Source organism: Chiloscyllium punctatum, chromosome 31 (genome assembly GCF_047496795.1).
Source record: "Chiloscyllium punctatum isolate Juve2018m chromosome 31, sChiPun1.3, whole genome shotgun sequence".
NCBI lineage: Eukaryota > Metazoa > Chordata > Chondrichthyes > Orectolobiformes > Hemiscylliidae > Chiloscyllium > Chiloscyllium punctatum.
Window position 1 is genome coordinate 46,587,743 of NC_092769.1, and position 25,933 is coordinate 46,613,675.

Below are 25,933 nucleotides of genomic sequence, written 5' to 3' on the forward strand. Positions count from 1 at the left end.
CTTCCCCTGCTGCTCCCGCTCTTTCTGTGAAGAAAGAGAAAAAAAAACACTGCTGCCCGCTACAGGTAAGTAATTTTAAAACAAACTGTCTTATCTTAGCTGTAGTCTTCCGGGTTCGTTTTTACTCAGCCGCTGCTCCCACTCAAAATCCTTCATGAACCCATGCTGTGTCTGCCCAATGGGACAATTTCTATCAAGATTCCCTGCTATTTCTTCCTTGATTATAGACCCAAGCATCTTTCCCACTACAGAGAATAAGGTAACTGTTGGGTAATTCCCCATCTTTTTTCCACCTCCATTTTAAAACAGTAGCATCACTTTTGCTGCTTTACAATCTGCTGGGACTGCCACAGTGTCCAGTGAATTTTTGAAAATTACTGCCAGTGCATTTGCTATTTCTCCTGGCATCTCTTTTCGTACCCTGGGATGCATTCCATCAGGGTCAGAAGACTTTGCTGTCATTAGCTCAATTACCTCCAACAGTCCAACACTAGCTGTTCCGTAATAATGATAGTTTCCAAATCCTCATCTACCTTTGTCTCTTTGCTAACTATTGGCAAGATATTAGTATTCTCCACTGTGATATCTCATAACTTAATGCTCCTTCTCATTTTCCAAAGGACCAACACTTACTTTAGCCATTCTTTTCTTGTTCAATATAAAATTTTGCTATCTGTCTTTATAGTCTGTGCTCATTTATTTTTCTCATGTTCTATCTTACCTTTCTTTATAGCTCTTCTGTTGCTTTCTGTTGACCTTTAAAGTTTTCCCAGTTCTCGTTTCATACTGTTTTTGGCCACTTTGCATGCCTTCTCTTTCAATTTGATCGTCTTCCTCAGATATCCATTGCAGAATATGCCTCTTCTGACAGTCCATCCTTTTCACTGGAATATACCTTTGCTGAGCACTTTGTAAAGTGTCTTTGAAAATCTTCCACTGCTCATCAACTGTCCCATAAAATCTTTCTTTCCAGTCTACTTTATCCAGGTTCTCCCTCATTCTATTGTAGTTCCCTGTATTGAAACAAAGGACCCATATATTAGATTTTATTTTCACACTCTCTATATGTATTCTAAATTCAACCATACAGTGATCACTTCTTCCAAGAGGATCCCTAACTCTGAGGTCATTAATTATTCCTGTCTCATTGCACAGGGGCCAGATCTTGGATAGATTGCTCCCTTGTCAGTTCCATGTCATACTGTTCAAAAAAACTATCATGAATAAACATAATAAACTCAAGGCTACCCTGACTGAGTTGTTTCAACCAATCGACATGTAGATTAAAATCACCCATGGTAATAGACATGCCATTTTTACAGGCAATAGTTATTTCTTTGTTTATTGCCCATCCCAATGTGATGTTATTATTTGGTGGCCTGCACACTAACCTGTCAGTGACTTTCTTCTTAGAATTTTGAATGCATCATTCCTGTTTCTCCTAATGTACAGCAATAACAACAACTAACTAACAAAAGCATAGGGTAGGAAGAGAGCCAGTCAAAGTCAGAAGTGGGAAGTTGAGTGTGGACCCTGTGGAGATCGGAGAGGTGCTAAACGAACATTTCTCATTGGTTTTCACTCAGGAAAAGGAGAATATTATAGAGGAAAGAATGTGGTACGAGATATTAGACTAGAAAGGATCGAGGTTAGTTACGAACAGGTGTTATCAATTCCAGAAGGAGTGAAAGTAGACAAGTCCCCTGGTCTGGATGGGATTTATCCAAGGATTCTCTGGGAAGCTAAGGAGGAAATAGCAAAGCCTTTGGCTTTGATACTTGAGTCATCACTGTCTCTGGGTTTGGTACCAGAGGACTGGAGGATTGCAAATGTTGTGCCCTTGATCAAGAAGGGCAGTGGAGAGGATCCAGGTAATTATAGACCAGCGTACCTTACTTCTGTTGTTGGAAAGGTTTTGGAAAGGATTACAAGAGATAAGATTTATAATCATCTAGCGAATACCAATTTGATTTCAGATAGTCAACATGGTTTCGTCAAGGGCAGGACATGTCTCACAAACCTGAGTTTTTTGAGAAGGCAGCCAAGCATGTAGATAAGGGTAAGGCAGTTGACGTGGTATACATGGACTTCAATAAAGCCTTTCATAAGGTTCCACGTGGTAGGCTGTTGGAGAAAATCCAGAGACATGGAATTGAGGGTGATTTAGCAGTTTGGATTAGAAACTGGCTTTCTGAAAGAAGACAGCGAATGGTGGTTGATGGAAAATATTCAACCTGGAGTCTGGTTACTAGTGGTGCGCTACAAGGACCTGTTTTGGGACCACTGCTGTTTGTCATTTTTATAAATTACTTAGACATAGGCATTGGTGGATTGATCAGTAAATTTGCAGGCGACACTAAAGTCGGTGGAGTAGTGGACAGTGTGGAATAATTTTACAGGTACTCAGGCGGACTTGGATAAACTGCAGAATTGGGCTGAGAGGTGGCAAATGGAGTTCAATGCAGCAAAATGTGAGGTGACGCACTTTAGGAAGAATAACAGGATGGCAGAGTACTGGGTCAATGGAAAGATTCTTGGTGGTGTGGGTGTGAAGAGGGATGTTGGAGTCCATGTACATAGGTTCCTGAAAGTTGTCACCCAGGTGGATATTACTGTTAAGGCAGCATGCAGTGTATTAGGGTTCATTCGTTGAGGGATTGAGTTCTGGAGCCACAATTTCATGCTGCAACTATACAAAATGTTGGTGCGATCATACTTGGAATATTGTGTGCAGTTCTGGTGCCCATAATTCGGGAAGGATGTGGAAGCATTGGAAAAGGTGCAGAAGAGATTTACCAGGATGTTGCCTAGTCTGGAGGGAAGTTCTTTTGAGGAAAGGTTAAGAGACTTGAACCTGTTCTCATGGGCAAGAAGGCAGCTAAGAGGGGATTTGACAGAGACTTACAAGATGATCAGAGGATTAGATAGGTTCGACAGTGAAAGTCTTTTCCCTAGGATGATGACATTAGCGTGTTCGAGGGGGTATAACTACAAATTGAGGTGTGATGGATTCAAAACAGATGTCAGAGGCAGATTCTTCACTCAGAGTGGTTAGGGCGTGGAATGTGCTACCTGCTAATGTAGTTAACTCAGCCACATGAGAGGTTTAAACAATCCTTTAGATAAGCACATGGGTGATTTTGGGATAGTGTCGGGTGACGAGCTGAGAATAGTTCACAGGTCGGTGCAACATGAAGGGCCAAAGGGCCTGTTCTGCACTGTATTGTTCTGTGACGAAAGTGCTACAAGAGATTTCTACTGTCTTAAACAGTGATGAATGTTGTATTGTGGGCTTACGAAACGTCACTAACGATTGCAACATCCTGGTAAATCTCTTCTGCACCTTTTCCAATGCTTCCACATCCTTCCCGAATTATGGGCACCAGAACTGCACACAATATTCCAAGTATGGTCGCACCAACAATTTGTATAGTTGCAGCATGAAATTGTGGCTCCAGAACTCAAACGTCACCAAACATGTACGAGGCAAAGCCAGGGCAATAATAAGATGCTGCGACAGGAGGGGAACTAGTGCCTCCATAAAAATCCCTACTCCTTCTCGCCTATTTCACCTCCAAAACCGAGCACGTTCCGGAAAAGCATCTCTATCTCCCACCACGACATTTTTCCCCAAACCATGGTATCTGGCTGTGGACTAGGAGTGCAACAGTCTGTACTAGGACCCACTGGGGTCCTGAAACACTTGGTAAAGGTGAAAATCTTCTGGGCATTGACAGCCCCACCACATTGCATGCACTTTCTATGTTTTTAACTCTGTTCCGGACTTCCCTTATTTTTCCGAATGAACCTGTTCAAAGTTTTTATTACACCCACCTGCACAAGCTATGAATTGAATTCATGCCTCTCGGTCCAAGATTTGGGATATTTTCACCGCATCACAAGGCATCGACTCGAACTTCCCTTGTCCCTCAGCCTGCTGAGTCACGCCTGAATCAACTCTGCAATTGGGAGGAAGGGGCGGAACTGGAGGACCGAGCAGTGGCTTGGTCCTCCAACCAGAGTGAGTGAGGAGCGGGGCCAAAGCATTCCCCAGGAGTGAACACTTCAGGATTGGTCAGAAAACTAACTGTTCTGCAGGATTGATTGTTCCCACCACATAGTGGAGTATTAAACCTCTCTCACAAATCAATGTGAGATTTTAAGAAATAGTTGAGATGTAAATCTGATAACGTACATATTTTCAATGGATTTGCACAACTCGAGTAAGAAGCTTCTTTTCAAACGTCCAGAACGATTGCTAATTTACATACCTAGCCGGTATGGTTGAGTTAGACCGATGAACCTGTTCACATCCTAGAAATCTCTATGACTATACTTGACAAAGCAATTGTTAATGACTAATATTTTACCCATCAGTCTGTGCAGATATGAATATTCTCTACAAATTCACCGGTAACCTCAGACGCACGCGCAGTTTGGTTTCTATGCAGAGCATGCGCAGTGTCACATTGGTCAGGACAGAGAGCGAGAAAGACATGGAGTTGCTTTCTCCGGCAGCGGCTGCGATCGGCTCCAGAGAGCGGCGATATTAGCCGGTGTGTGGGAGCCTCGCTGGGAGAAAGGAGCGGAGAGATTTCACAAGTCCCGCATAAAGGTTAAAAAAACTCGTAGAAGACCGTCTAGGCCCGGGTAAGGAGGTGGCGGTCTTTGATCAAGGAAGCGGCCCAGAGTCACGGCCGCCATTTGTTTGAGGGAAGAGGGAGCGCGGGCCCGAGGGCCGCCATCTTGAGAAGGTCAAGGTGCAGGAGGGCGGGGCTCTCGGGGTCTGTAGAACAATCAGAGGAAAGGGCAGACCCATTGTTATTGATTAATTCCACGAACACAGCTTCACTGGGCGATCCTGCAGGAATATCCTCTCTCAGTCCTGCTGGGATGTTTCACCCAATCAGAACCAGCAGCTCTCCTCCTCTCTCAGCTCCCCTTCTGTCCTTCCTGCAGCATCTGGCCCCTGGAACATTGAGCTGCCTGTCCTGTCCCTCCCTCAGCTGTTGTTTCTGTAATACCTGTGATATCCCAGTCCCATCTTAGATTACTTCACTAAAGACAGGAATGCATCCGATGGATGTTTCTTAACATCAGCAATTGTTTAATACTCATTTATAGGTTTTAATTACATTGTTTTTGAAGCATTTACTTCACATTCAATCATTTGCAATGGTGGGATTTGAACCTGTGTCCAGAGAACACTTGCTGAGTTTCTGGATAAATTGTCACACAATAATGCCTCTAGGCCATCACTTCGCCTGCTTACAGTTTGTATATCACAGTGCAACATGAATCAAAACTCTTTCTTCCTGCACAATTGTTTGACCCGACACTCTGGTGATATGACTCAGTACCTCTCCATGTGGTATCCCTCACTGTGTGGGTCTAATTGCTGCCTTTGTCAGCGTCTCTCAATTTTGAAGCTACTCCAGATCATGAGCCAACAGAATTCTCCACTCCAGAGAGATGAGGCAGCACAGGCCAGGAATGGAGACTGGGATTTTCCAGATCTCTGTGGGCTCAGTGCCATTCTATATGTGTAACCCTCAAAGCATTAGTCTAATTGCCCATTCTGCCTATTTCTGTGTCTTCTACATGTACTCATGAAGTTCCAGACTCAATAGACTTGCCAACTGCTGGTTGGGATGATGGTTGGTCAGCCAGAAAGACAAAGTCAGGGAGGTCGGGAGTCTTCAATAAATCCTGCTGCCAGGTAAGATCATTCCAGTGCACAGAGCAGAAAGTAATAAGGGGGATCCACACATCAGCTAACAAGACATGACATAGAGAAAGTGCTGGAGGGGTAGCACAGTACAGACACGCCCCAGGCTCAATCTCCACGCCTGCTGCAAGTTTTGTTGTAATGAGACAGCATCGGGAGTTCCCAGTTATCAGTCCAGGCCTGTGCTTTCTTAGAGAGCATCAGAACAACTGAGGGGAAAGCAGGCCTCCCACGAGAGGGTGGTAATGCTGCCTGGGATCTTTCTGTTCCCTATTCCCTTTCCAACACTTTATCTATGGCTTGTATTGAGGACCAGTGTCTTCAATCATTCTAACTCCTATAACAGTTCCTATCTCTGTCATCTCCTCCCCTCTCACCAATTATTTCACATATTTGAAACCTCCAATCCAGATGACCATCCGTATCGCTGTAACTTGCTTCAGTCTCGACAACATGCCTTGTCTCAATAGTCCCTCCTCTAATAACTGGAGACATTGGGTCTGTTTCTGTGCGGCATGACTCTTCGGCCAAGGTTTCCTGAATGGAATGAGACGGAATTGCCTGTGTTTGGCTCATATCCCTTCAAACCTTCTCCTCTCCATGTACCTGCCGAAGTGTCTTTTCCATGTTGTAATTGTACTTGTTTTTACCATTTCCTCTGGCAGTCCATTCCGTCTATGCACCATCCTCTGTGGATAATGTTGTCCCTCAGCTCCCTTTTTTAAATCGTTGCTCTCACACCTCACGTTTATGCCTCTCGCTTTGGACTCACCTACCCTTGGCAATTCACCTTACTTAGACCATACATGGTTTCATAAACTTGTATAAGGTCACCCCGTGGCCTCCTCTGCCCAGGAGAAATATTGACGACAATGTTACCAATATCTCCAACTCATGTACTCAATGCTCTGACCAATGAAGACAAGTGTGCCAATTGCCGCTTTCAACACCCTGTCGCCCTGTGATGCCAGTCCAAGGAATAATGTAACTGCACCCCTTGGTCTCTCCCTTTTCTACAACACTGTCCAGGGCCCAACCATTACCCGTGTTAGTCCTCCTTAGTTTGTCTGAACTAAATCCAACAACTGAATTAAACTCAATCTTTCATTCCTTGGCCCCTTCGTCTATCATTTTGGTCACATCTTGAGCAAACTCCAGTCAAGTTTGTGGGACAGGTTTTCCCATGCACAAAGCCATGCTGGCTGTCCGTAATCAGGCCTTATCTGTCCAAATGCATGTAAGTCCTACCTCTCAGAAAGACCTCCAACAACTGACCCACCCTGATGTCTTGCTCATCAGTCTGTAGTTCCCTGGCTTTCTCTTGCAGCCTTTCTTAATTAATGACACAACATTATAATCATAGTCAGAGAATCAGACCGCACTGTTCAGTTAACGCTAACCATACTCTAAAACAGATCTCATCCCACCTGCCTGTTTCTGGATCATTTCCCTTCACATCGTTCCTATTCCTGGACTAATCTAAATGTCTGTTAAACATTGTAATTGTCCCCATGTTCTTGGGAAGTTCATTTCACACACAACCCACCCTCTGTGTAACAATGTGCCTCTCAAGTCTTTTTTTTAAATGCCTCTCCTCTAAACTTAAAAATGTAGTGCCTTGTCTTGAAACTCCCCTGTCCATGGGAAAAGACAACTCCCATTAACTCTATCGATCCCCCTCATGATTTTATAAACTTCGATGAGGTCATCTGTCAACATTCAGGTTTCAGTGAAAAATACCAACCTATTCAGCCTTTTTTTATACTGAAGCCTTTCGTACCCAGCCACATCCCAGTAAATCTCCTCCCAACCCTTTCCAGCTGAATAATCTCCTTCCTATAACTGGGCGACCTGAACTGGACACAGTATTCCAGAAGAGGACTCACCAATGGCCTGTATAATCTCAATGCGACTTCCCAACTCCTATATCCAAAGGACTGAGCAATGAAAGCAAGTGAGGCCAGCACCTTTTTTTAAACTATCCTGTCTCTCCATGTTGCAAACTTCAAAGAATTATGTAGCTGAACCCTGACGTCTCCCTGTTCTACAACACTACTGAAGGTCTTGCCATTAATTGTATAAGTCCTGCCCGTATTTGTTGTACCAAATGCATTACCTCACATTTATTCAGATTGAACTCCATCTACAGTTTTTCAGCCATTCACACATTTTATCAGGATCTCTTTGTAATCTCAGAAAACCTTCTTCACGCTCCACAATGCCACCCTCCAGTCTAACAGCCTATCACACATAGCTCTCTATGGTACAAATATCTCTGCTAGGGGCCCTCCAATTTCTTCACCAGCTTCCCACAATGTCTTGAGATCCATTTGATCAGGTCCTGGGGATTTATCTACCTTTGTGTTTTAAAACCTCCAGCACCTCCTTTTCTATAATGTGGACTCATTTCAAGACATTGAGTCATAGAGATGTTCAGCACAGAAACAGGCCCTTCGGACCAACTCCTGCATGACGTTTCTGGTCACATTTGTCACAATTTTGCCAATATCCCCATAAACCTTTGCTATTCATACACCCATCCACATGCCTTTTAAATGTATTTCTATCAGCCTCCACTATTTGCTCTGGCAGCTTATTCCATCTACTCTGCGGGAGCCAGTTGTCCTTTAGACCCCTTTGAAAAGTTTCCCTCGCCTGGGGAAATGACCTTGTCTATTGACCCTATCGATGACCACCATGATTTTAAACACCTTTTATCGGTTAACTCCTCAGCCTCCCATGTTCAAGTGAAAACAGTCCCAGCCTATTCAGGCTTTTCCCTGAAGTACAAACCCTCCAACCCTGGCACCATCTTTGGTCATTTCTTCTGCACCCTTTCATGTTCCACAACATCCTTCCGATGGCATTGAGACCAGAATTGCACACAGTATTCCAATAGTGGTCAGGCCAAATACTGTTTAGTTCCCTGAGCGCCCCAGTCTTTATCCACAGTAAGTTCCAAAGTGAAATATTTGTTTTGGATCTTGTAGTTTCACACATCGTTGCCTTCATTGATCATTAAGGAGACCGGGTTTGTCCCGAGCTCTTCTTTTGCTCTTAATACACTTGTAGAGTCTCTTTGGATTCTCCTTAACTGTCTCTGCCAAAGCGATCTCATGTCCCCTTTTTCATTCCTGATTTCCATGCTAAGTGTATTTCTACAGCCCCGATGCTCCTGAAGGGATTCCCTTGAGTCAGCCAGTTATATCTGACATGTGACCCCTTTTTTTTCCTTGACCACAGCCTCGAATCTCAGCCAGTGTTTCCTAATTCAGTCAGCATTGAGCTGCACACTAACAGGAACACGCTGGCGCTGACCGCTCCTTTTATCTCGGTTTTAAAATATTCCTACTTGCCAGACTTCCCTTTATCTGCAAATAGCCTCCCCAGATCTACTTTAAAAATTCCTGTCTAATACTATTTTGCTCCATTGAATAACTTTAACTTGTGGACCAGGCCTGTCCTTTTCCATCGCTATTTTCAATCTAATACAATTGTGGTAACTTTCCAAACTGCTCCCCCACTAACACCTCAGTCCTGTTCCCGACCTTGTTTCCCAAGGGGAGGTCAGGTTTAGCCCCATTCTCCAGTTGGGCCACTTACATAATGACTGGGAGTTTTCAGAACACACTTAACAAATTCCTTCCATCCAAATGCTTAACTTAGTAGCAATCCCAGTCCAGGTTTGGAACGGTTAAGATCCCCTATCATTACAACCCTATTATTCTAAGAGATATCTGAAATCTCCTGACATATTTGCTCCTCCATCTCCCATTGCCTATCGCTGTAGTCCGACCATAGAAAACTAATGACCAATTTTTATTTCGCAGTTCCACTAATATCGTTTAACTGGGCGATCCTACATGAATCCTCCCTCGAGGTACTGCTGGGATGTTTCCCCCCAATCAAACCCACCAGCTCTCCTCCTATTTTCCCTCCTGTTCTATCCTTCCTGTAGTATCTGTCTCCAGAACATTGAGCTGCTGCTGTTGCTCCCTCAGCTGTGTTTCTGTAATATCTATGGGATCCCAATCCCATGTTCCCATCCATGCTCTGGGTTCATCTGCCTTATCTGTCTGGGCCTTTTGTATTGAAATAACTGCAGTTTAATCCACTAGTTTGCCCTAATTGTCTGCTATGTTCTTGCCTGCCTTGTCTACTTATATTAGAACATAGAACATAGAACATAGAAGAATACAGCGCAGTACAGGCCCTTCGGCCCTCGATGTTGCGCCGATCAAAGCCCACCTAACCTACACTAACCCACTGTCCTCCATATACCTATCCAATGCCCGCTTAAACACCCATAAAGAGGGAGAGTCCACCACTGCTACTGGCAGGGCATTCCATGAACTTACGACTCGCTGAGTGAAGAACCTACCCCTAACATCAGTCCTATACCTACCCCCCTTAATTTAAAGCTATGCCCCCTTGTAATAGCTGACTCCATACGTGGAAAAAGGTTCTCACTGTCAACCCTATCTAACCCCCTAATCATCTTGTACACCTCTATCAAATCACCCCTAAACCTTCTTTTCTCCAATTAAAACAACCCCAAGTGCCTCAGCCTTTCCTCATAGGATTTTCCTACCATACCAGGCAACATCCTGGTAAACGTCCTCTGCACCCTTTCCAGTGCCTCCATATCCTTCCTATAGTATGGCGACCAAAACTGCACACAATATTCCAGATGCGGCCGCACCAGAGTCTTATACAACTGCAGCATGACCTCAGGACTCCGGAACTCAATTCCTCTACCAATAAAAGCCAGTACGCCATATGCCTTCTTCACTGCACTATTTACCTTCTCTTGAACATTTGTACCAGCCTCAACTTTCTTTCTGGCCTTACGACTCTTTGGGGTCACACAGCCCTGCCAGACGAGTTTAAATCCTCTCGAGCAGCTCCAGCAACATTCCCCACCAGGATGTGGGTCCCCCTCCTGCTCCCAGTTCAGGTGTATTCCCCACCCTGTCTACCTGTGCTGACACCTTTCAGACATCCAGGGACTTAGCCACCAAAGTCCCTGTATTCCTCAGTACTCCAGGAGGACCTACCATTCATGATGTATATCATTTGTTTATTAGACTTCCCACAGTGCATGACCTCACAGTGATCAGAAGTAAACTCTGTCTGTCATTACTCTGCTCAGATTATCATCTGATCGATATCAGACTGCAGCCTGAGTCCATCCCCCTCACTGTGGACAGCACCCTCACCTTTCATGTTATCTGCAAACCTACTCATGTTACCTTCTGCTTTGATATCCAAGTTATTAATGTATGTAACAGCCAGCAATGGCTCCTGCACAGATCCCTGTGGTACACCCGCTGGGCAAAGGCTTTCAATCACAAAAACAACCCTCCACCAATTGTGGAGCCAATTTGCCAACTTACCTTAAATCCAATGGGATCTTCCCTTTTGGACTAGCCTTCCGTGTGGGACCTTGACAAAGACCTTAATGAACTCCATATAAACCACATCATCTGCACTGCCCTGATCAATATCAGAGGACAGTCGTCGAGCAAATCCATACAGACAATCCCTAATGAAATTGTGGGGGTATCCGTTTTTGGCGAATACATTGTATAGGTGTTCTTCTTCCTCTTTTTGCAGTTCTGGTGTACTGCAGAGTGTTGTGGTCCTTTTGAACAGTGTCTTGATGCAACTTATTTTATGTGTGTTGGGGTGGTTTCTTTCATAGTTCAGGACTTGGTCTGTGTGTGTGGCTTTCCTGTATACCTTTGTGGTGAATTTTTCATTCGGTGTTCTCTGTACCGTCCCGTCTAGGAATGGGAGTTGGTTGTCCTTTTCTTTCTCTCTTGTGAATCAGATTCCTGTGAGTGTGGCGTTGATGATCCGGTGTGTGTTCTCTATTTCTGTGTTTTTAACGATTACAAAAGTGTCATCTACATATCTGACCCAGAGTTTGGTTTGAATTTGCAGTTAGACTGTTTGTTCTAACCTTTGCATTACTGCTTGTGCTATGAGTCCAGAGATGGGTGAGCCCATGGGTGTTCCGTTGATTTGTTCATATATTTGGTTGTTGAATGTGAAGTGTGTTGTGAGGCACAAGTCCAGTAGTGTGTGCGTGTGTGTCCCCTCGCTGTGTGTGAGAGTGTCCCTCCTTCGCTGTGTGTGTGCGTTGTCCCCCCTCGCTGTGTGCGCGTGTGTCCCTCCCTCGATGTCTGTGAGCGTGTCCCTCCTTCGCTGTGTGTGAGCATGTCCCTCCCTCGCTCTGTGTGTGCCTGTCCCTCCCTCGCTGTGTGTGAGCGTGTCCCTCCCTCGCTGTGTGCGTGTGTCCCCCCCTCGCTGTGTGTATGTGTGTCCCCTCGCTGTGTGTGAGCGTGTCACTCCCTCGCTGTGTGCATGTGTCCCCCCCTGGCTGTGTGCGTGTGTCCCCCCCTCGCTGTGTGCATGTGTCCCCCACTCGCAGTGTGCGTGTGTGTACCCCTTCGCTGTGTGTGAGCATGTCCCTCCCTCGTTCTGTGTGTGCCTGTCCCTCCCTCGCTGTGTGTGAGCGTGTCCCTCCCTTGCTGTGTGCGTGAGTGTCCCTCCCTCGCTGTGTGTATGTGTGTCCCCTCGCTGTGTGTGAGCGTGCCACTCCCTCGCTGTGTGTGTCTGTGTCCCCCTCGCTGTGTGCGTGTGTCCCCCCCTCGCTGTGTGCGTGTGTCCCCACCCCTCGCTGTGTGCGTGTGTCCCCCCCCTCGCTGTGTGTGTGCGTGTCCCTCCCTCGTTGTGTGCGTGTGTGTCCCCCTCGCTGTGTGTGAGCGTGTCCCTCCCTCGCTGTGTGCGTGTGTCCCCCCCTCGCTGTGTGCGTGTGTCCCCCCCTCGCTGTGTGCGTGTGTCCCCACCCCTTGCTGTGTGCGTGTGTCCCCCCCTTGCTGTGTGCGTGTGTCCCCCCCTTGCTGTGTGCGTGTGTCCCCCCCCTCGCTGTGTGCGTGTGTCCCCCCTCGCTGTGTGCGTGTGTTCCCCCTTGCTGTGTGTGAGCATGTCCCCCCCTCGCTGTGTGCGGGTGTCTTCCCCTCGCTGTGTGCGTGTTTACGCCCCCTTGATGTGTGCGTGTTCCCCCCCTTCGCTGTGTGCGTGTGTTCCCCTCGCTGTGAGTGAGCGTGTCCCTCCCTCGCTGTGTGTGCGCGTGTCCCTCCGCTGTCTGTGAGCGTGTCCCTCCCTCGCTGTGTGCGTGTTTCCCCCCCGTGCTGTGTGCGTATGTCCCCCCCTTGCTGTGTGCGTGTGTCCCCCTCTCACCGTGTGCGTGTGTCCCCCCCACGCTGTGTGCGTGTGTCCCCCCCACGCTGTGTGCGTGTGTCCCCCCCTCGCTGTGTGCGTGTTTCCCCCCCGCTGTGTGCGTGTGTCCCCCCTCGCTTTGTGGTGAATTTTTCATTCGGTGTTCTCTGTACCGTCCCGTCTAGGAATGGGAGTTGGTTGTCCTTTTCTTTCTCTCTTGTGAATCAGATTCCTGTGAGTGTGGCGTTGATGATCCGGTGTGTGTTCTCTATTTCTGTGTTTTTAACGATTACAAAAGTGTCATCTACATATCTGACCCAGAGTTTGGTTTGAATTTGCAGTTAGACTGTTTGTTCTAACCTTTGCATTACTGCTTGTGCTATGAGTCCAGAGATGGGTGAGCCCATGGGTGTTCCGTTGATTTGTTCATATATTTGGTTGTTGAATGTGAAGTGTGTTGTGAGGCACAAGTCCAGTAGTGTGTGCGTGTGTGTCCCCTCGCTGTGTGTGAGAGTGTCCCTCCTTCGCTGTGTGTGAGTGTCCACCTCGCTGTGTGCGTGTGTACCCCCTCGCTGTGTGCGTGTGTACCCCCTCGCTGTGTGCGTGTGTCCCCCCTCGCTGTGTGCGTGTGTCCCCCCTCGCTGTGTGCGTGTGTCCCCCTCGCCGTGTGCGTGTGTGTCCCCTCGCTGTGTGTGCGTGTGTCCCCCCTCGCTGTGTGTGAGCGTGTCCCCCCTCGCTGTCTGTGAGCGTGTCCCTCCTTCGCTGTCTGTGAGTGTGTCCCCCCTCGCTGTGTGTGAGCGTGTCCCCCTCCCTCGCTGTGTGCGTGCGTGTCCTCCCCCTCGCTGTCTGTGAGCGTGTCCCTCCTTCGCTGTCTGTGAGTGTGTCCCCCCTCGCTGTGTGTGAGCGTGTCCCCCCCTCGCTGTCTGTGAGCGTGTCCCTCCTTCGCTGTCTGTGTGTGTGTCCCCCTCCCTCGCTGTGTGTGCGCGTGTTCCCCCCTTCGCTGTGTGCGTGTGTCCCTCCTTCGCTCTGTGTGAGCGTGTCCGTCCCTCGCTGTGTGCGTGTGTCCCCCCTCACTGTATATGTGCGTGTCCCTCCCTCGCCGTGTGCGTGTGTCCCTCCTTCCCTGTGTGTGAGCGTGTCCCTCCTTCGCTGTCTGTGAGCGTGTCCCCCTCCCTCGCTGTGTGCGTGCGTGTGTCCCGCCCTCGCTGTGTGCCTGTGTCCCCCCCTCGCTGTGTGCGTGTGTCCCCCCTCGCTGTGTGCGTGTGTCCCCCCCTCGCTGTGTGCGTGTGTCCCCCCCTCGCTGTGTGCGTGTGTCCCCCCCTCGCTGTGTGCGTGTGTCCCCCCTCGCTGTGTGCGTGTCCCCCCCTCGCTCTGTGCGTGTGTCCCCCCCTCGCTGTGTGCGTGTTTTCCCCCTCGCTGTGTGCGTGTGTCCCCACCCCTCGCTGTGTGCGTGTGTCCCCACCCCTCGCTGTGTGCGTGTGTCCCCCCCTCGCTGTGTGCATGTGTCCCCCCCTCGCTGTGTGCGCGTGTCCCCCCCTCGCTGTGTGCGCGTGTCCCCCCCTCGCTGTGTGAGCGTGTCCCCCCCCTCGCTGTGTGCGTGTGTACCCCCCCTCGCAGTGTGTGTGTGTGTCCCCCTCGCTGTGTGCGTGTGTCCCCCCCTCTCTGTGTGCGGGTGTTCCCCCCTCAAAGTGTGCGTGTTTCCCCCCCTCGATGTGTGCGTGTTTACCCCCCTCGATGTGTGCGTGTGTCCCCCCTCACTGTGTGTATGTGTGTCCCCTTGCTGTGTGTGAGCGTGTCACTCCCTCGCTGTGTGTGTCTGTGTCCCCATCGCTGTTTGCGTGTGTCCCCCCCTCGCTGTGTGCGTGTGTCCCCACCCCTCGCTGTGTGCGTGTGTCCCCCCCCTCGCTGTGTGTGTGCGTGTCCCTCCCTCGCTGTGTGCGTGTGTGTCTCCCTCGCTGTGTGTGAGCGTGTCCCTCCCTCGCTGTGTGCGTGTGTCCCCACCCCTTGCTGTGTGCGTGTGTCCCCCCCTTGCTGTGTGCGTGTGTCTGCCCCCTTGCTGTGTGCGTGTGTCCGCCCCCTTGCTGTGTGCGTGTGTCCCCCCCTCGCTGTGTGCGTGTGTCCCCCCCTCGCTGTGTGCGTGTGTCCCCCCTCGCTGTGTGCGTGTGTTCCCCCTTGCTGTGTGTGAGCATGTCCCCCCCTCGCAGTGTGCGGGTATCCTCCCCTCGCTGTGTGCGTGTTTACCCCCCCTCGATGTGTGCGTGTTTACCCCCCATCGATGTGTGCGTGTTCCCCCCCTTCGCTGTGTGCGTGTGTTCCCCTCGCTGTGTGTGAGCGTGTCCCTCCCTCGCTGTGTGTGCGCGTGTCCCTCCGCTGTCTGTGAGCGTGTCCCTCCCTCGCTGTGTGCGTGTTTCCCCCCCGTGCTGTGTGCGTGTGTGCCCCCCTTGCTGTGTGCATGTGTCCCCCTCTCACTGTGTGCGTGTGTCCCCCCTCGCTGTGTGCGTGTGTCCCCCCTCGCTGTGTGCGTGTGTCCCACCCCGCTGTGTGCGTGTGTCCCCCTCGCTGTGTGCGTGTGTACCCCCTCGCTGTGTGCGTGTGTGTCCCCTTGCTGTGTGTGAGAGTGTCCCTCCTTCGCTGTGTGTGTGCGTTGTCCCCCCTCGCTGTGTGCGCGTGTGTCCCTCCCTCGATGTCTGTGAGCGTGTCCCTCCTTCGCTGTGTGTGAGCATGTCCCTCCCTCGCTCTGTGTGTGCCTGTCCCTCCCTCGCTGTGTGTGAGCATGTCCCTCCCTCGCTGTGTGCGTGTGTCCCCCCCTCGCTGTGTGTGTGCGTGTCCCTCCCTCGCTGTGTGCGTGTGTCCCCCCCTGGCTGTGTGCGTGTGTCCCCCCCTCGCTGTGTGCATGTGTCCCCCACTCGCAGTGTGCGTGTGTGTACCCCTTCGCTGTGTGTGAGCATGTCCCTCCCTCGTTCTGTGTGTGCCTGTCCCCCCCTCGCTGTGTGTGTGCATGTCCCTCCCTCGCTGTGTGTGCGCGTGTCCCTCCCTCGCTGTGTGTGTGCGTGTCCCTCCCTCGGTGTGTGTTGGTGTCCCTCCCTCACTGTGTGTGTGCGTGTCCCTCCCTCACTGTGTGTGTGCGTGTCCCTCCCTCGCTGTGTGCGCGTGTCCCTCCCTCGCTGTGTGTGTGCGTGTCCATCCCTCGCTGTGTGCGCCTGTCCCTCCCTCGCTGTCTGTGAGCGTGTCCCTCCCTCGCTGTCTGTGAGCGTGTCCCTCCCTCGCTGTGTGTGTGTGTGTCCCTCCCTCGCTGTGTGTGTGCGTGTCCCTCCCTCGCTGTGTGTGTGCGTGTCCCTCCCTCGCTGTGTGTGAGCGTGTCCCTCCCTCGCTGTGTGTGTGCATGTCCCTCCCTCGCTGTGTGCGCGTGTCCCTCCCTCGCTCTGTGTGTGCGTGTCCCTCCCTCGCTGTGTGCGCGTGTCCCTCCCTCGCTGTGTGTGTGCGTGTCCCTCCCTCGCTGTGTGCGCGTGTCCCTCCCTCGCTGTCTGTGAGCGTGTCCCTCCCTCGCTCTGTGTGTGCGTGTCCCTCCCTCGCTGTGTGTGTGCGTGTGTCCCTCCCTCGCTGTGTGTGAGCGTGTCCCTCCCTCGCTGTGTGTAGGGTGTCCCCCCTCGCTGTGTGCATGCGTCCCTCTCTCGCTGTGTGTGCGTGTCCCTCTCTCGCTGTGTGTGCGTGTCCCTCTCTCGCTGTGTGTGAGCGTGTCCCTCCCTCGCTGTTTGTGAGCGTGTCCCTCCCTCGCTGTGTGTGTGCGTGACCCCCCCTCGCTGAGTGCGTGTGTCCCCCCCTCGCTGTGTGCGTGTGTCCCCCACCTCACTGTGTGCGCGCGTGTCCCCCCTAAAAATGTGCGTGTGTTCCCCTCTCGCTGTGTGTGTGTCCCCACCTTCGCTGTGTGTGTGTCCCCACCTTCGCTGTGTGCGTGTGTCCGCCCCTCGCTGTGTGCGTGTGTCCCCCCCTCGCTGTGTGCGTGTGTCCCCCCCTCGCTGTGTGCGTGTGTCCCCCCCTCGCTGTGTGCGTGTGTCCCCCCTCGCTGTGTGCGTGTGTCCCCCCTTGCTGTGTGTGAGCGTTTCCCTCCCTCGCTGTGTGCGTGTGTCCCTCCCTCGCTGTGTGTGCGTGTGTCCCTCCCTCGCTGTGTGTGCGTGTGTCCCTCCCTCGCTGTGTGTGGGTGTCCCCCCCTCTCTGTGTGTGGGTGTCCCCCCCTCGAAGTGTGCGTGTTTCCCCCCCTCGATGTGTGCGTGTGTCCCCCCCTCACTGTGTGTATGTGTGTCCCCTCGCTGTGTGTGAGCGTGTCACTCCCTCGCTGTGTGTGTCTGTGTCCCCCTCGCTGTGTGCGTGTGTCCACCCCTCGCTGTGTGCGTGTGTCCCCACCCCTCGCTGTGTGCGTGTGTCCCCCCCCTCGCTGTGTGTGTGCGTGTCCTCCCTCGCTGTGTGCGTGTGTCTCCCCCTCGCTGTGTGTGAGCGTGTCCCTCCCTCGCTGTGTGTGTGCATGTCCCTCCCTCGCTGTGTGCGTGTGTCCCCCCCCTTACTGTGTGCGTGTGTCCCCCCCCTTGCTGTGTGCGTGTGTCCCCCCGCTCGCTGTGTGCGTGTGTCCCCCCTCGCTGTGTGCGTGTGTTCCCCCTTGCTGTGTGTGAGCATGTCCCCCCCTCGCTGTGTGCGGGTGTCCTCCCCTCGCTGTGTGCGTGTTTACCCCCCCTCGATGTGTGCGTGTTTACCCCCCCTTGATGTGTGCGTGTTCCCCACTTCGCTGTGTGCGTGTGTTCCCCTCACTGTGTGTGAGCGTGTCCCTCCCTCGCTGTGTGTGCGCGTGTCCCTCCGCTGTCTGTGAGCGTGTCCCTCCCTCGCTGTGTGCGTGTTTCCCCCCCGTGCTGTGTGCGAGTGTCCCCCCCGCTGTGTGCGTGTGTCCCCCCCTCGCTGTGTGCGTGTGTCCCCCCCTCGTTGTTTGCGTGTGTCCCCCCCGCTGTGTGCGTGTGTCCCCCCTCGCTGTGTGCGTGTGTCCCACCCCGCTGTGTGCGTGTGTCCCCCTCGCTGTGTGCGTGTGTACCCCCTCGCTGTGTGTGTGTGTTGTCCCCCCTCGCTGTGTGCGCGTGTGTCCCTCCCTCGATGTCTGTGAGCGTGTCCCTCCTTCGCTGTGTGTGAGCATGTCCCTCCCTCGCTCTGTGTGCGCGTGTCCGTCCCTCGCTGTGTGTGTGCGTGTCCCTCCCTCGCTGTGTGCGTGTGTCCCCCCCTCGCTGTGTGTGTGCGTTTCCCTCCCTCGCTGTGTGCGTGTGTGTCCCCCTGGCTGTGTGCGTGTGTCCCCCCCTCGTTGTGTGCATGTGTCCCCCACACGCAGTGTGCGTGTGTGTACCCCTTCGCTGTGTGTGAGCATGTCCCTCCCTCGTTCTGTGTGTGCCTGTCCCTCCCTCGCTGTGTGTGAGCGTGTCCCTCCCTCGCTGTGTGCGTGTGTGTCCCTCCCTCGCTGTGTGTGTTCGTGTGTCCCCCCCTCGCTGTGTGCATGTGTACCCCCCTCGCTGTGTGCGTGTGTACCCCCTCGCCGTGTGCGTGTGTCCGCCCTTGCTGTGTGCGTGTGTCCCCCCCTCGCTGTGTGTGTGCATGTCCCTCCCTCGCTGTGTGTGCGTGTGTCCCTCCCTCACTGTGTGTGTGCGTGTCCCTCCCTCGGTGTGTGTTGGTGTCCCTCCCTCGCTGTGTGCGCGTGTCCCTCCCTCGCTGTGTGTGTGCGTGTCCCTCCCTCGCTGTGTGCGCGTGTCCCTCCCTCGCTGTGTGTATGCGTGTCCCTCCCTCGCTGTGTGCGCGTGTCCCTCCCTCGCTCTGTGTGTGCGTGTCCCTCCCTCGCTGTGTGTGAGCGTGTGCCCCCCCCATCGCTGTGTGTGAGCGTGTCCCTCCCTCGCTGTCTGTGAGCGTGTCCCTCCCTCGCTGTCTGTGAGCGTGTCCCTCCCTCGCTGTCTGTGAGCGTGTCCCTCCCTCGCTCTGTGTGTGCATGTCCCTCCCACGCTGTGTGTGAGCGTGTCCCTCCCTCGCTGTGTGTGTGCATGTCCCTCCCTCGCTGTGTGTGCGTGTGTCCCTCCCTCACTGTGTGTGTGCGTGTCCCTCCCTCGGTGTGTGTTGGTGTCCCTCCCTCGCTGTGTGCGCGTGTCCCTCCCTCGCTGTGTGTGTGCGTGTCCCTCCCTCGCTGTGTGCGCGTGTCCCTCCCTCGCTGTGTGTATGCGTGTCCCTCCCTCGCTGTGTGTGCGTGTCCCTCCCTCGCTGTGTGTGAGCGTGTGCCCCCCCCATCGCTGTGTGTGAGCGTGTCCCTCCCTCGCTGTCTGTGAGCGTGTCCCTCCCTCGCTGTCTGTGAGCGTGTCCCTCCCTCGCTGTCTGTGAGCGTGTCCCTCCCTCGCTCTGTGTGTGCATGTCCCTCCCACGCTGTGTGTGAGCGTGTCCCTCCCTCGCTGTGTGTGTGCGTGTCCCTCCCTCGCTGTGTGCGCGTGTCCCTCCCTCGCTGTGTGTGTGCGTGTCCCTCCCTCGCTGTGTGCGCGTGTCCCTCCCTCGCTGTCTGTGAGCGTGTCCCTCCCTCACTCTGTGTGTGCGTGTCCCTCCCTCGCTTTGTGTGTGCGTGTGTCCCTCCCTCGCTGTGTGTGAGCGTGTCCCTCCCTCGCTGTGTGTAGGGTGTCCCCCCCCCGCTGTGTGCATGTGTCCCTCTCTCGCTGTGTGTGCGTGTCCCTCCCTCGCTGTGTGTGAGCGTGTCCCTCCCTCGCTGTGTGTGTGCGTGTCGCCCCCTCGCTGTCTGCGTGTGTCCCTCTCTCGCTGTGTGTGCGTGTCCCTCCCTCGCTGTGTGTGAGCGTGTCCCTCCCTCGCTGTGTGTGTGCGTGTCGCCCCCTCGCTGTCTGCGTGTGTCCCCCACCTCGCTGTGTGCGTGTGTGTCCCCCTCGCTCTGTGGGTGTATCCCCCCTCGCTGTGTGCGTGTGTCCCCCCCTCGCTGTGTGTGAGCGTGTCCCTCCCTCACTGTTTGTGAGCGTGTCCCTCCCTCGCTGTGTGTGTGCGTGACCCCCCCTCGCTGTGTGCGTGTGTCCCCCCCTCGCTGTGTGCGTGTGTGTCCCCCTCGCTGTGTGTGCGCGTGTCCCCCCCTCGCTGTGTGTGCGAGTGTCCCCCACCTCACTGTGCGTGTGTCCCCCCCTAACAATGTGCGTGTGTTCCCCTCTCGCTGTGTGCATGTCCCCACCTTCGCTGTGTGCGTGTCCCCACCTTAGCTGTGTGCGTGTGTCCGCCCCTTGCTCTGTGCGTGTGTCACCCCCTCGCTGTGTGCGTGTGACCCCCCTCGCTGTGTGCGCGTGTCCCTCCCTCGCTGTGTGCGTGTCCCTCCCTCGCTGTGTGCGCGTGTCCCTCCCTCGCTGTCTGTGAGCGTGTCCCTCCCTCGCTCTGTGTGTGCGTGTCCCTCCCACGCTGTGTGTGTGCATGTCCCTCCCACGCTGTGTGTGCGTGTGTCCCTCCCTCGCTGTGTGTGCGCGTGTCCCTCCCTCGCTGTGTGTGCGTGTGTCCCTCCCTCGCTGTGTGTGAGCGTGTCCCTCCCTCGCTGTGCATGAGCGTGTCCCTCCCTCGCTGTGTGCGTGTCCCTCCCTCGCTGTGTGCGTGTCCCTCCCTCGCTGTGTGCGCGTGTCCCTCCCTCGCTGTGTGCGTGTCCCTCCCTCGCTGTGTGCGCGTGTCCCTCCCTCGCTGTCTGTGAGCGTGTCCCTCCCTCGCTCTGTGTGTGCGTGTCCCTCCCACGCTGTGTGTGTGCATGTCCCTCCCACGCTGTGTGTGAGCGTGTCCCTCCCTCGCTGTGTGTGTGCGTGTCCCTCCCTCGCTGTGTGCGCGTGTCCCTCCGCTGTCTGTGAGCGTGTGTCCCTCCTTCGCTGTGTGCGCGTGTCCCTCCGCTGTCTGTGAGCGTGTCCCTTCTTCGCTGTGTGCGTGTTTCCCCCCCGTGCTGTGTGCGGTGTCCCCCCCTTGCTGTGTGCGTGTGTCCCCCTCTCGCTGTGTGCGTGTGTCCCCCCTGCTGTGTGCGTGTGTCCCCTCCTCGCTGTGTGCGTGTGTCCCCCCTCGCTGTGCGCGTGTGGCCCCCCCGCTGTGTGCGTGTGTACCCCCTCGCTGTGTGCGTGTGTGTCCCCTCGCTGTGTGTGAGAGTGTCCCTCCTTCACTGTGTGTGTGCGTTGTCCCCCCTCGCTGTGTGCGTGTGTGTCCCTCCCTCGATGTCTGTGAGCGTGTCCCTCCTTCGCTGTGTGCGTGTGTCCCTCCCTCGCTGTGTGCGTGTGTCCCCCCCTCGCTGTGTGTGTGCGTGTCCCTCCCTCACTGTGTGCGTGTGTCCCCCCCTGGCTGTGTGCGTGTGTCCCCCCTCGCTGTGTGCATGTGTCCCCCCCTCGCTGTGTGCGTGTGTGTCCCCCTCGCTGTGTGTGAGCGTGTCCCCCCCTCGCTGTGTGTGAGCGTGTCCCTCCCTCGCTGTGTGTGTGCGTGTCCCTCCCTCGCTGTGTGCATGTGTACCCCTTCGCTGTGTGTGAGCATGTCCCTCCCTCGTTCTGTGTGTGTTCGTGTGTCCCCCCCTCGCTGTGTGCGTGTGTGTTCCTCCCTCGCTGTGTGCGTGTGTGTCCCTCCCTCGCTGTGTGTGTTCGTGTGTCCCCCCCTCGCTGTGTGCGTGTGTCCCCCCCTCGCTGTGTGCGTGTGTACCCCCTCGCTGTGTGCGTGTGTCCCTCCTCGCTGTGTGCGTGTGTACCCCCTCGCTGTGTGTGCGCGTGTCTCTCCCTCGCTGTGTGTGTGCCTGTCCCTCCCTCGCTGTGTGTGCGCGTGTCCCTCCCTTGCTGCGTGTGCACGTGTCCCACCCTCGCTGTGTGTGCGCGTGTCCCTCCCTCGCTGTGTGTGTGCGTGTCCCTCCCTCGCTTTGTGCGCGTGTCCCTCCCTCGCTGTGTGTGTGCGTGTCCCTCCCTCGCTGTGTGCGTGTGTCCCTCAAAAATGATTGTGTGATCCTGAAGTCTTCCAGCACTCCAGTGATATCACTTAGTCTCTCTCCATGTGGTATCCCTCACTGTGTGGGTCTAATTGCTGCCTCTGTCAGCGTCTCTCACTCTTGCAGCTACTCTAGATCCTGAGCTAACAGAATTCTCCACTCCAGAGAGACGCAACAGCACCGGCCTGGGATGGAGTTTGGGATTTTCCAGATATCTGTGGGGCTCATTTCCATTCTCCTTGTGTAACCCTCACTGCATCAGTCTAATTTCCCATTCTGTCTATCTCTCTGTCTCCTGTAGGTACTCAAGAAGTTACTGACTCAGTAGACTTCCCAACTGCTGTGTGTCTCATCCATCACCTCATTGAAGATGGTTGGTCAGCCAGAGAGACAAAGGGAAGGGAGATCTGGAGCCTTCAATAAATCCTGCAGTGAGGTAAGATCACTCATAGTGCACAGAGCAGACAGCAATGAGAGGGCTCCAAACATCACTTACAAGACATGACATAGATACAGTGCTGGAGGGGGAGCACAGTACAGTACAGTTACACCCCATGTTCAATCACCATGTCTACTTTAACTTATGTTGCACTGAGACAGCATCGGGAGTTCATAGTTATCAATTCAGTCCTGTGCTGTCTTAGTGAGCATCAGTACAACAGACGGGAGAGTAGGTCTGCGACGAGAGTTTGTGAATGCTGCCTGGGATCTTTCTGTTCTGCGTTCTCCCTCCAACACTGTACTCAAACTCATTACTCTGCAACACTGTATCTGTGGCATGGCTTGTGCACCAGTGTCTTCAGTCATTTTTAACTCCTATAACAGTAGTTATCCCTGTAACCTCTCCCTTCCCCGATAGTCCCTCCACATATTTGAAATGTACTGCATTCCAGACTACCATCCCCATCGCTGTAACTTGCTTCAGTGTCTACAACATGCCTTATTTTGGTACACTAATCCTCTTTAACTGGATACAGAGTGATACAGCACGGAAACAGAACCTGTGGTCCAACTCCTCAATGCTGCCCATGTTACCTAAACTGAATGAGTCTCATTTGCCTGCCTTTGGCCCTTAGCTCTTCAAACCTTCTCATCTCCATGTACCTGCTCAAATGTCTTTTCCATGCTGTAATTGTTCTTGTTTCTCCCATGTGCCTGAGGCAGTCTGTTCCGTCTATGCACCATCCTCTGTGGATAATGTTCCCCCCTCAGCTCCCTCTTTAAATCATTGCTCTCTCACCTCCCATTTATACCCTCTAGTTTTAGATTCACCTACCCTTGGTTATTCACCATTCTTAGAGTCACCCCTTGGCCTCCTCTGCCCAAGTGAAATATTTAGGACAATGTTACAAATATCTCCAACGTATGTAACAAAGTGCTGGCCAATGTCGGCAAATGTGCCAAATGTCGCTTTCCCCACCCTGTCCACCTGTGATGCCATTTCCGAGGAACAATGTAACTGGCACCCCCTGGTCTTTCTCTCTCTCTCTCTCTCTCTCTCTCTCTCTCTCTCTCTCTCTCTCTCTCTCTCTCTCTCTCTCTCTTTCTCTCTCTGGTCAACAACCCTGGCCAGAGCCCTTCCATTAACTGTATTAGTCCTCCCTGGTTTGTCTTAACAAAATCCAACAGCTGAATTAAACTCCATCTTTCATTCCTTGGTCCACTGGCCCAGTTGGTCAGTATCCCCTTTGATAACCGTATTTACTGCCCACGACACCATTCAATTGATCATCAACAAACTTTCGCACAATCACTCCGATATTTTCAACCAAATTGTTTATGTCGATGATGCACATCAGTGGACCCAGCCCTGATCCTTTCTTCAATAATGGAATCAAATCATATTCTTGTCATAACGCCACACAGCATGGAAACTGACCCTTCAGTTGATACTCACCATAATCTAAAACTAAACTCTTCCCAGCTGCCTGTTGCTGGCCCATATCACTCCAACCCTTCCCTATTCACCTGTTTATCCAAATATCTTTTAAACGTTGTAATTGTACCCACATCAACCCTTTTCTCAGGAAGTTCATTCCACACTCAAACCACCCTCTGTGTAGCAAATTGCCCCATATCTGTTTTTTTGAACACCTCTCCCCTCTCACCTTAAAAATGTGGCCCCTTCTCTTGAGACTCCCCCATCCTGAGGAAAAGGCAACTACCATTAAATTGATCTATATACCTCATTTTTTTTCATAAACCTTTATAGCATCATGTCTCAACCTCCAGGCTCCAGTGAAAAAAGACTCAGCCTATCCAGCTATTTTTCAGAACTCAGGCCTTCCATACCCAGCAATATCCTGGTAAATCTCTTCTGAATGCCCTGCAGCTTAATAATATCCTCCCTATAACTGGGGCGACCAGAGCTGGACAGAGTATTGCAGAACAGGCCTCACAAATGTCTGTGCAATCTCAACATGACGTCCCAAATCCTCCACTCAATGGACTGAGCAATAGTCAGGCATGCCAAGCACTGTCTTATCCATCCTGTGATGCAAACTTCAAGGATTATCTACCTGAACCCGGAGGTCCCTCTGCACTAAAACACTAACCGAAGCCTTAACATTAATTGTATAAGCTCTACCCTTGTGATGCATTTAATCGGGTTCTGGAACTTGCCATAGCTTTGTGTTTTAAAACCTCCAGCACCACCTCTTTTATAACATGCACTCTTTTCAAGTCATAGAGATATACAGCATAGAAACAGACCCTTCAGTCCCCAACTCGTCCAGGCTTACCAGAAGATCTGAATAAATCCATTCCCTTTTCCAGCATTTGGCCCATATACGTCTACACCCTCACAATTCAGATGCCCATCCAGATACCTTTTAAATGTTGTAATTGTGTCAGTCTCCATTACTTTCTCTTTCAGCTCATTCCATACACCCATCACCATGTGTGTGAAGAAGCTGTCCCTTCAGTCCCTCTGTAAATCATTCACCTCTAACCTTAAACTTATGCCCTCTAGTTTTGGACTCCCCAACTTCTGGGAAAAGGCCTTGAATGCTTACCCTATCCATGGCCCCCATGTTTATTAAACCTCTGTAAGGTCACCCCTCAGTCTCCGATTCTCCAGTGACAGTAACCCCAGATTATTCACCAACAACCCGGGCAATACCTTGTTAATCTTTTCTGAGCCCTTTCAAGTTTGACAACATCCTTCCTGTAGCAGAGAGACTGGAATTGCAGAGAACTCCAATTGTGGTCTTATGTATTACTCCTGTTCCCTGAGTTCCCCAGTCTTTCTCCACAGTAAGTTCTGGAATGAAAAAAATGTTTAGGATCTTAGCAAATATCCTGCAGTTCCACACATCGATGGCCTCATTGATTTTTAATGGACACTATTTTGTCCTGAGTTACTTATACACTCTTAATATACTGATACAATCACTTTTGGATTCCCCTTCCCTTCTCTGCTGAGGCTATTTCATTTAGTCTTTCTCCATTCCTGTTTTCTACCCAAAGTGTATTCCTGCAGCCCCTGTATATCCTCAGGGATCCCCTTGATCCAGCTGGCTATGCCTGACATATTGCCCCCTTTTCCTTGACCAGACCCTCAATATACAGCCAGTGTTTTCGAATGCTGTCAGCATTGACCTCCACACAAACAGGAAAATACTGGTGCTGATCGATCAGTTTATCTCACTTTTAAAATATTCTCACTTGCCAAACTTCCCTTTCCCTGTAAATAATTCCCTTCCCCAGTCACATTTTGAAAGTTCCTGGCTAATACGATCAAGATTGGTCAGGGTCCATTTTATAACTTGCACTTGTGGACCAGGCCTGTCCTTTTCCAAAGCTGTTTTCAAACTACTAGAACTGTGGTCACTTTGGCAAAATGCTTTCCCACTCACATCTCAGTCCCTTTCCCTACCTTAATTCCCAAGGGGAGGTCAGGTTTTGCCCCTTTCTCTTTTCAGGCTATTTACATATTGATTGGGAGTTTTCTGGAACACAATTACCAAATTCCTCCCTTGCAAACACTGAACACTGGC

The 25,933-nt window shown here is 52.3% G+C and overlaps 1 long non-coding RNA gene across 2 annotated transcripts in view; it reads left to right on the plus strand.

Moving 5' to 3' along the window:
• Nucleotides 1–4,482: 4,482 nt before the first annotated feature.
• Nucleotides 4,483–25,933, plus strand: part of LOC140456954 (uncharacterized) — a 74,728-nt gene continuing 53,277 nt past the window's right edge. For both annotated transcript variants that reach the window (XR_011953279.1, XR_011953280.1), the window contains exons 1-3: nt 4,483–4,650; nt 5,616–5,719; nt 22,237–22,371. This is a non-coding gene — a long non-coding RNA (uncharacterized lncRNA). The remainder of the gene's footprint in view (nt 4,651–5,615; nt 5,720–22,236; nt 22,372–25,933) is intronic.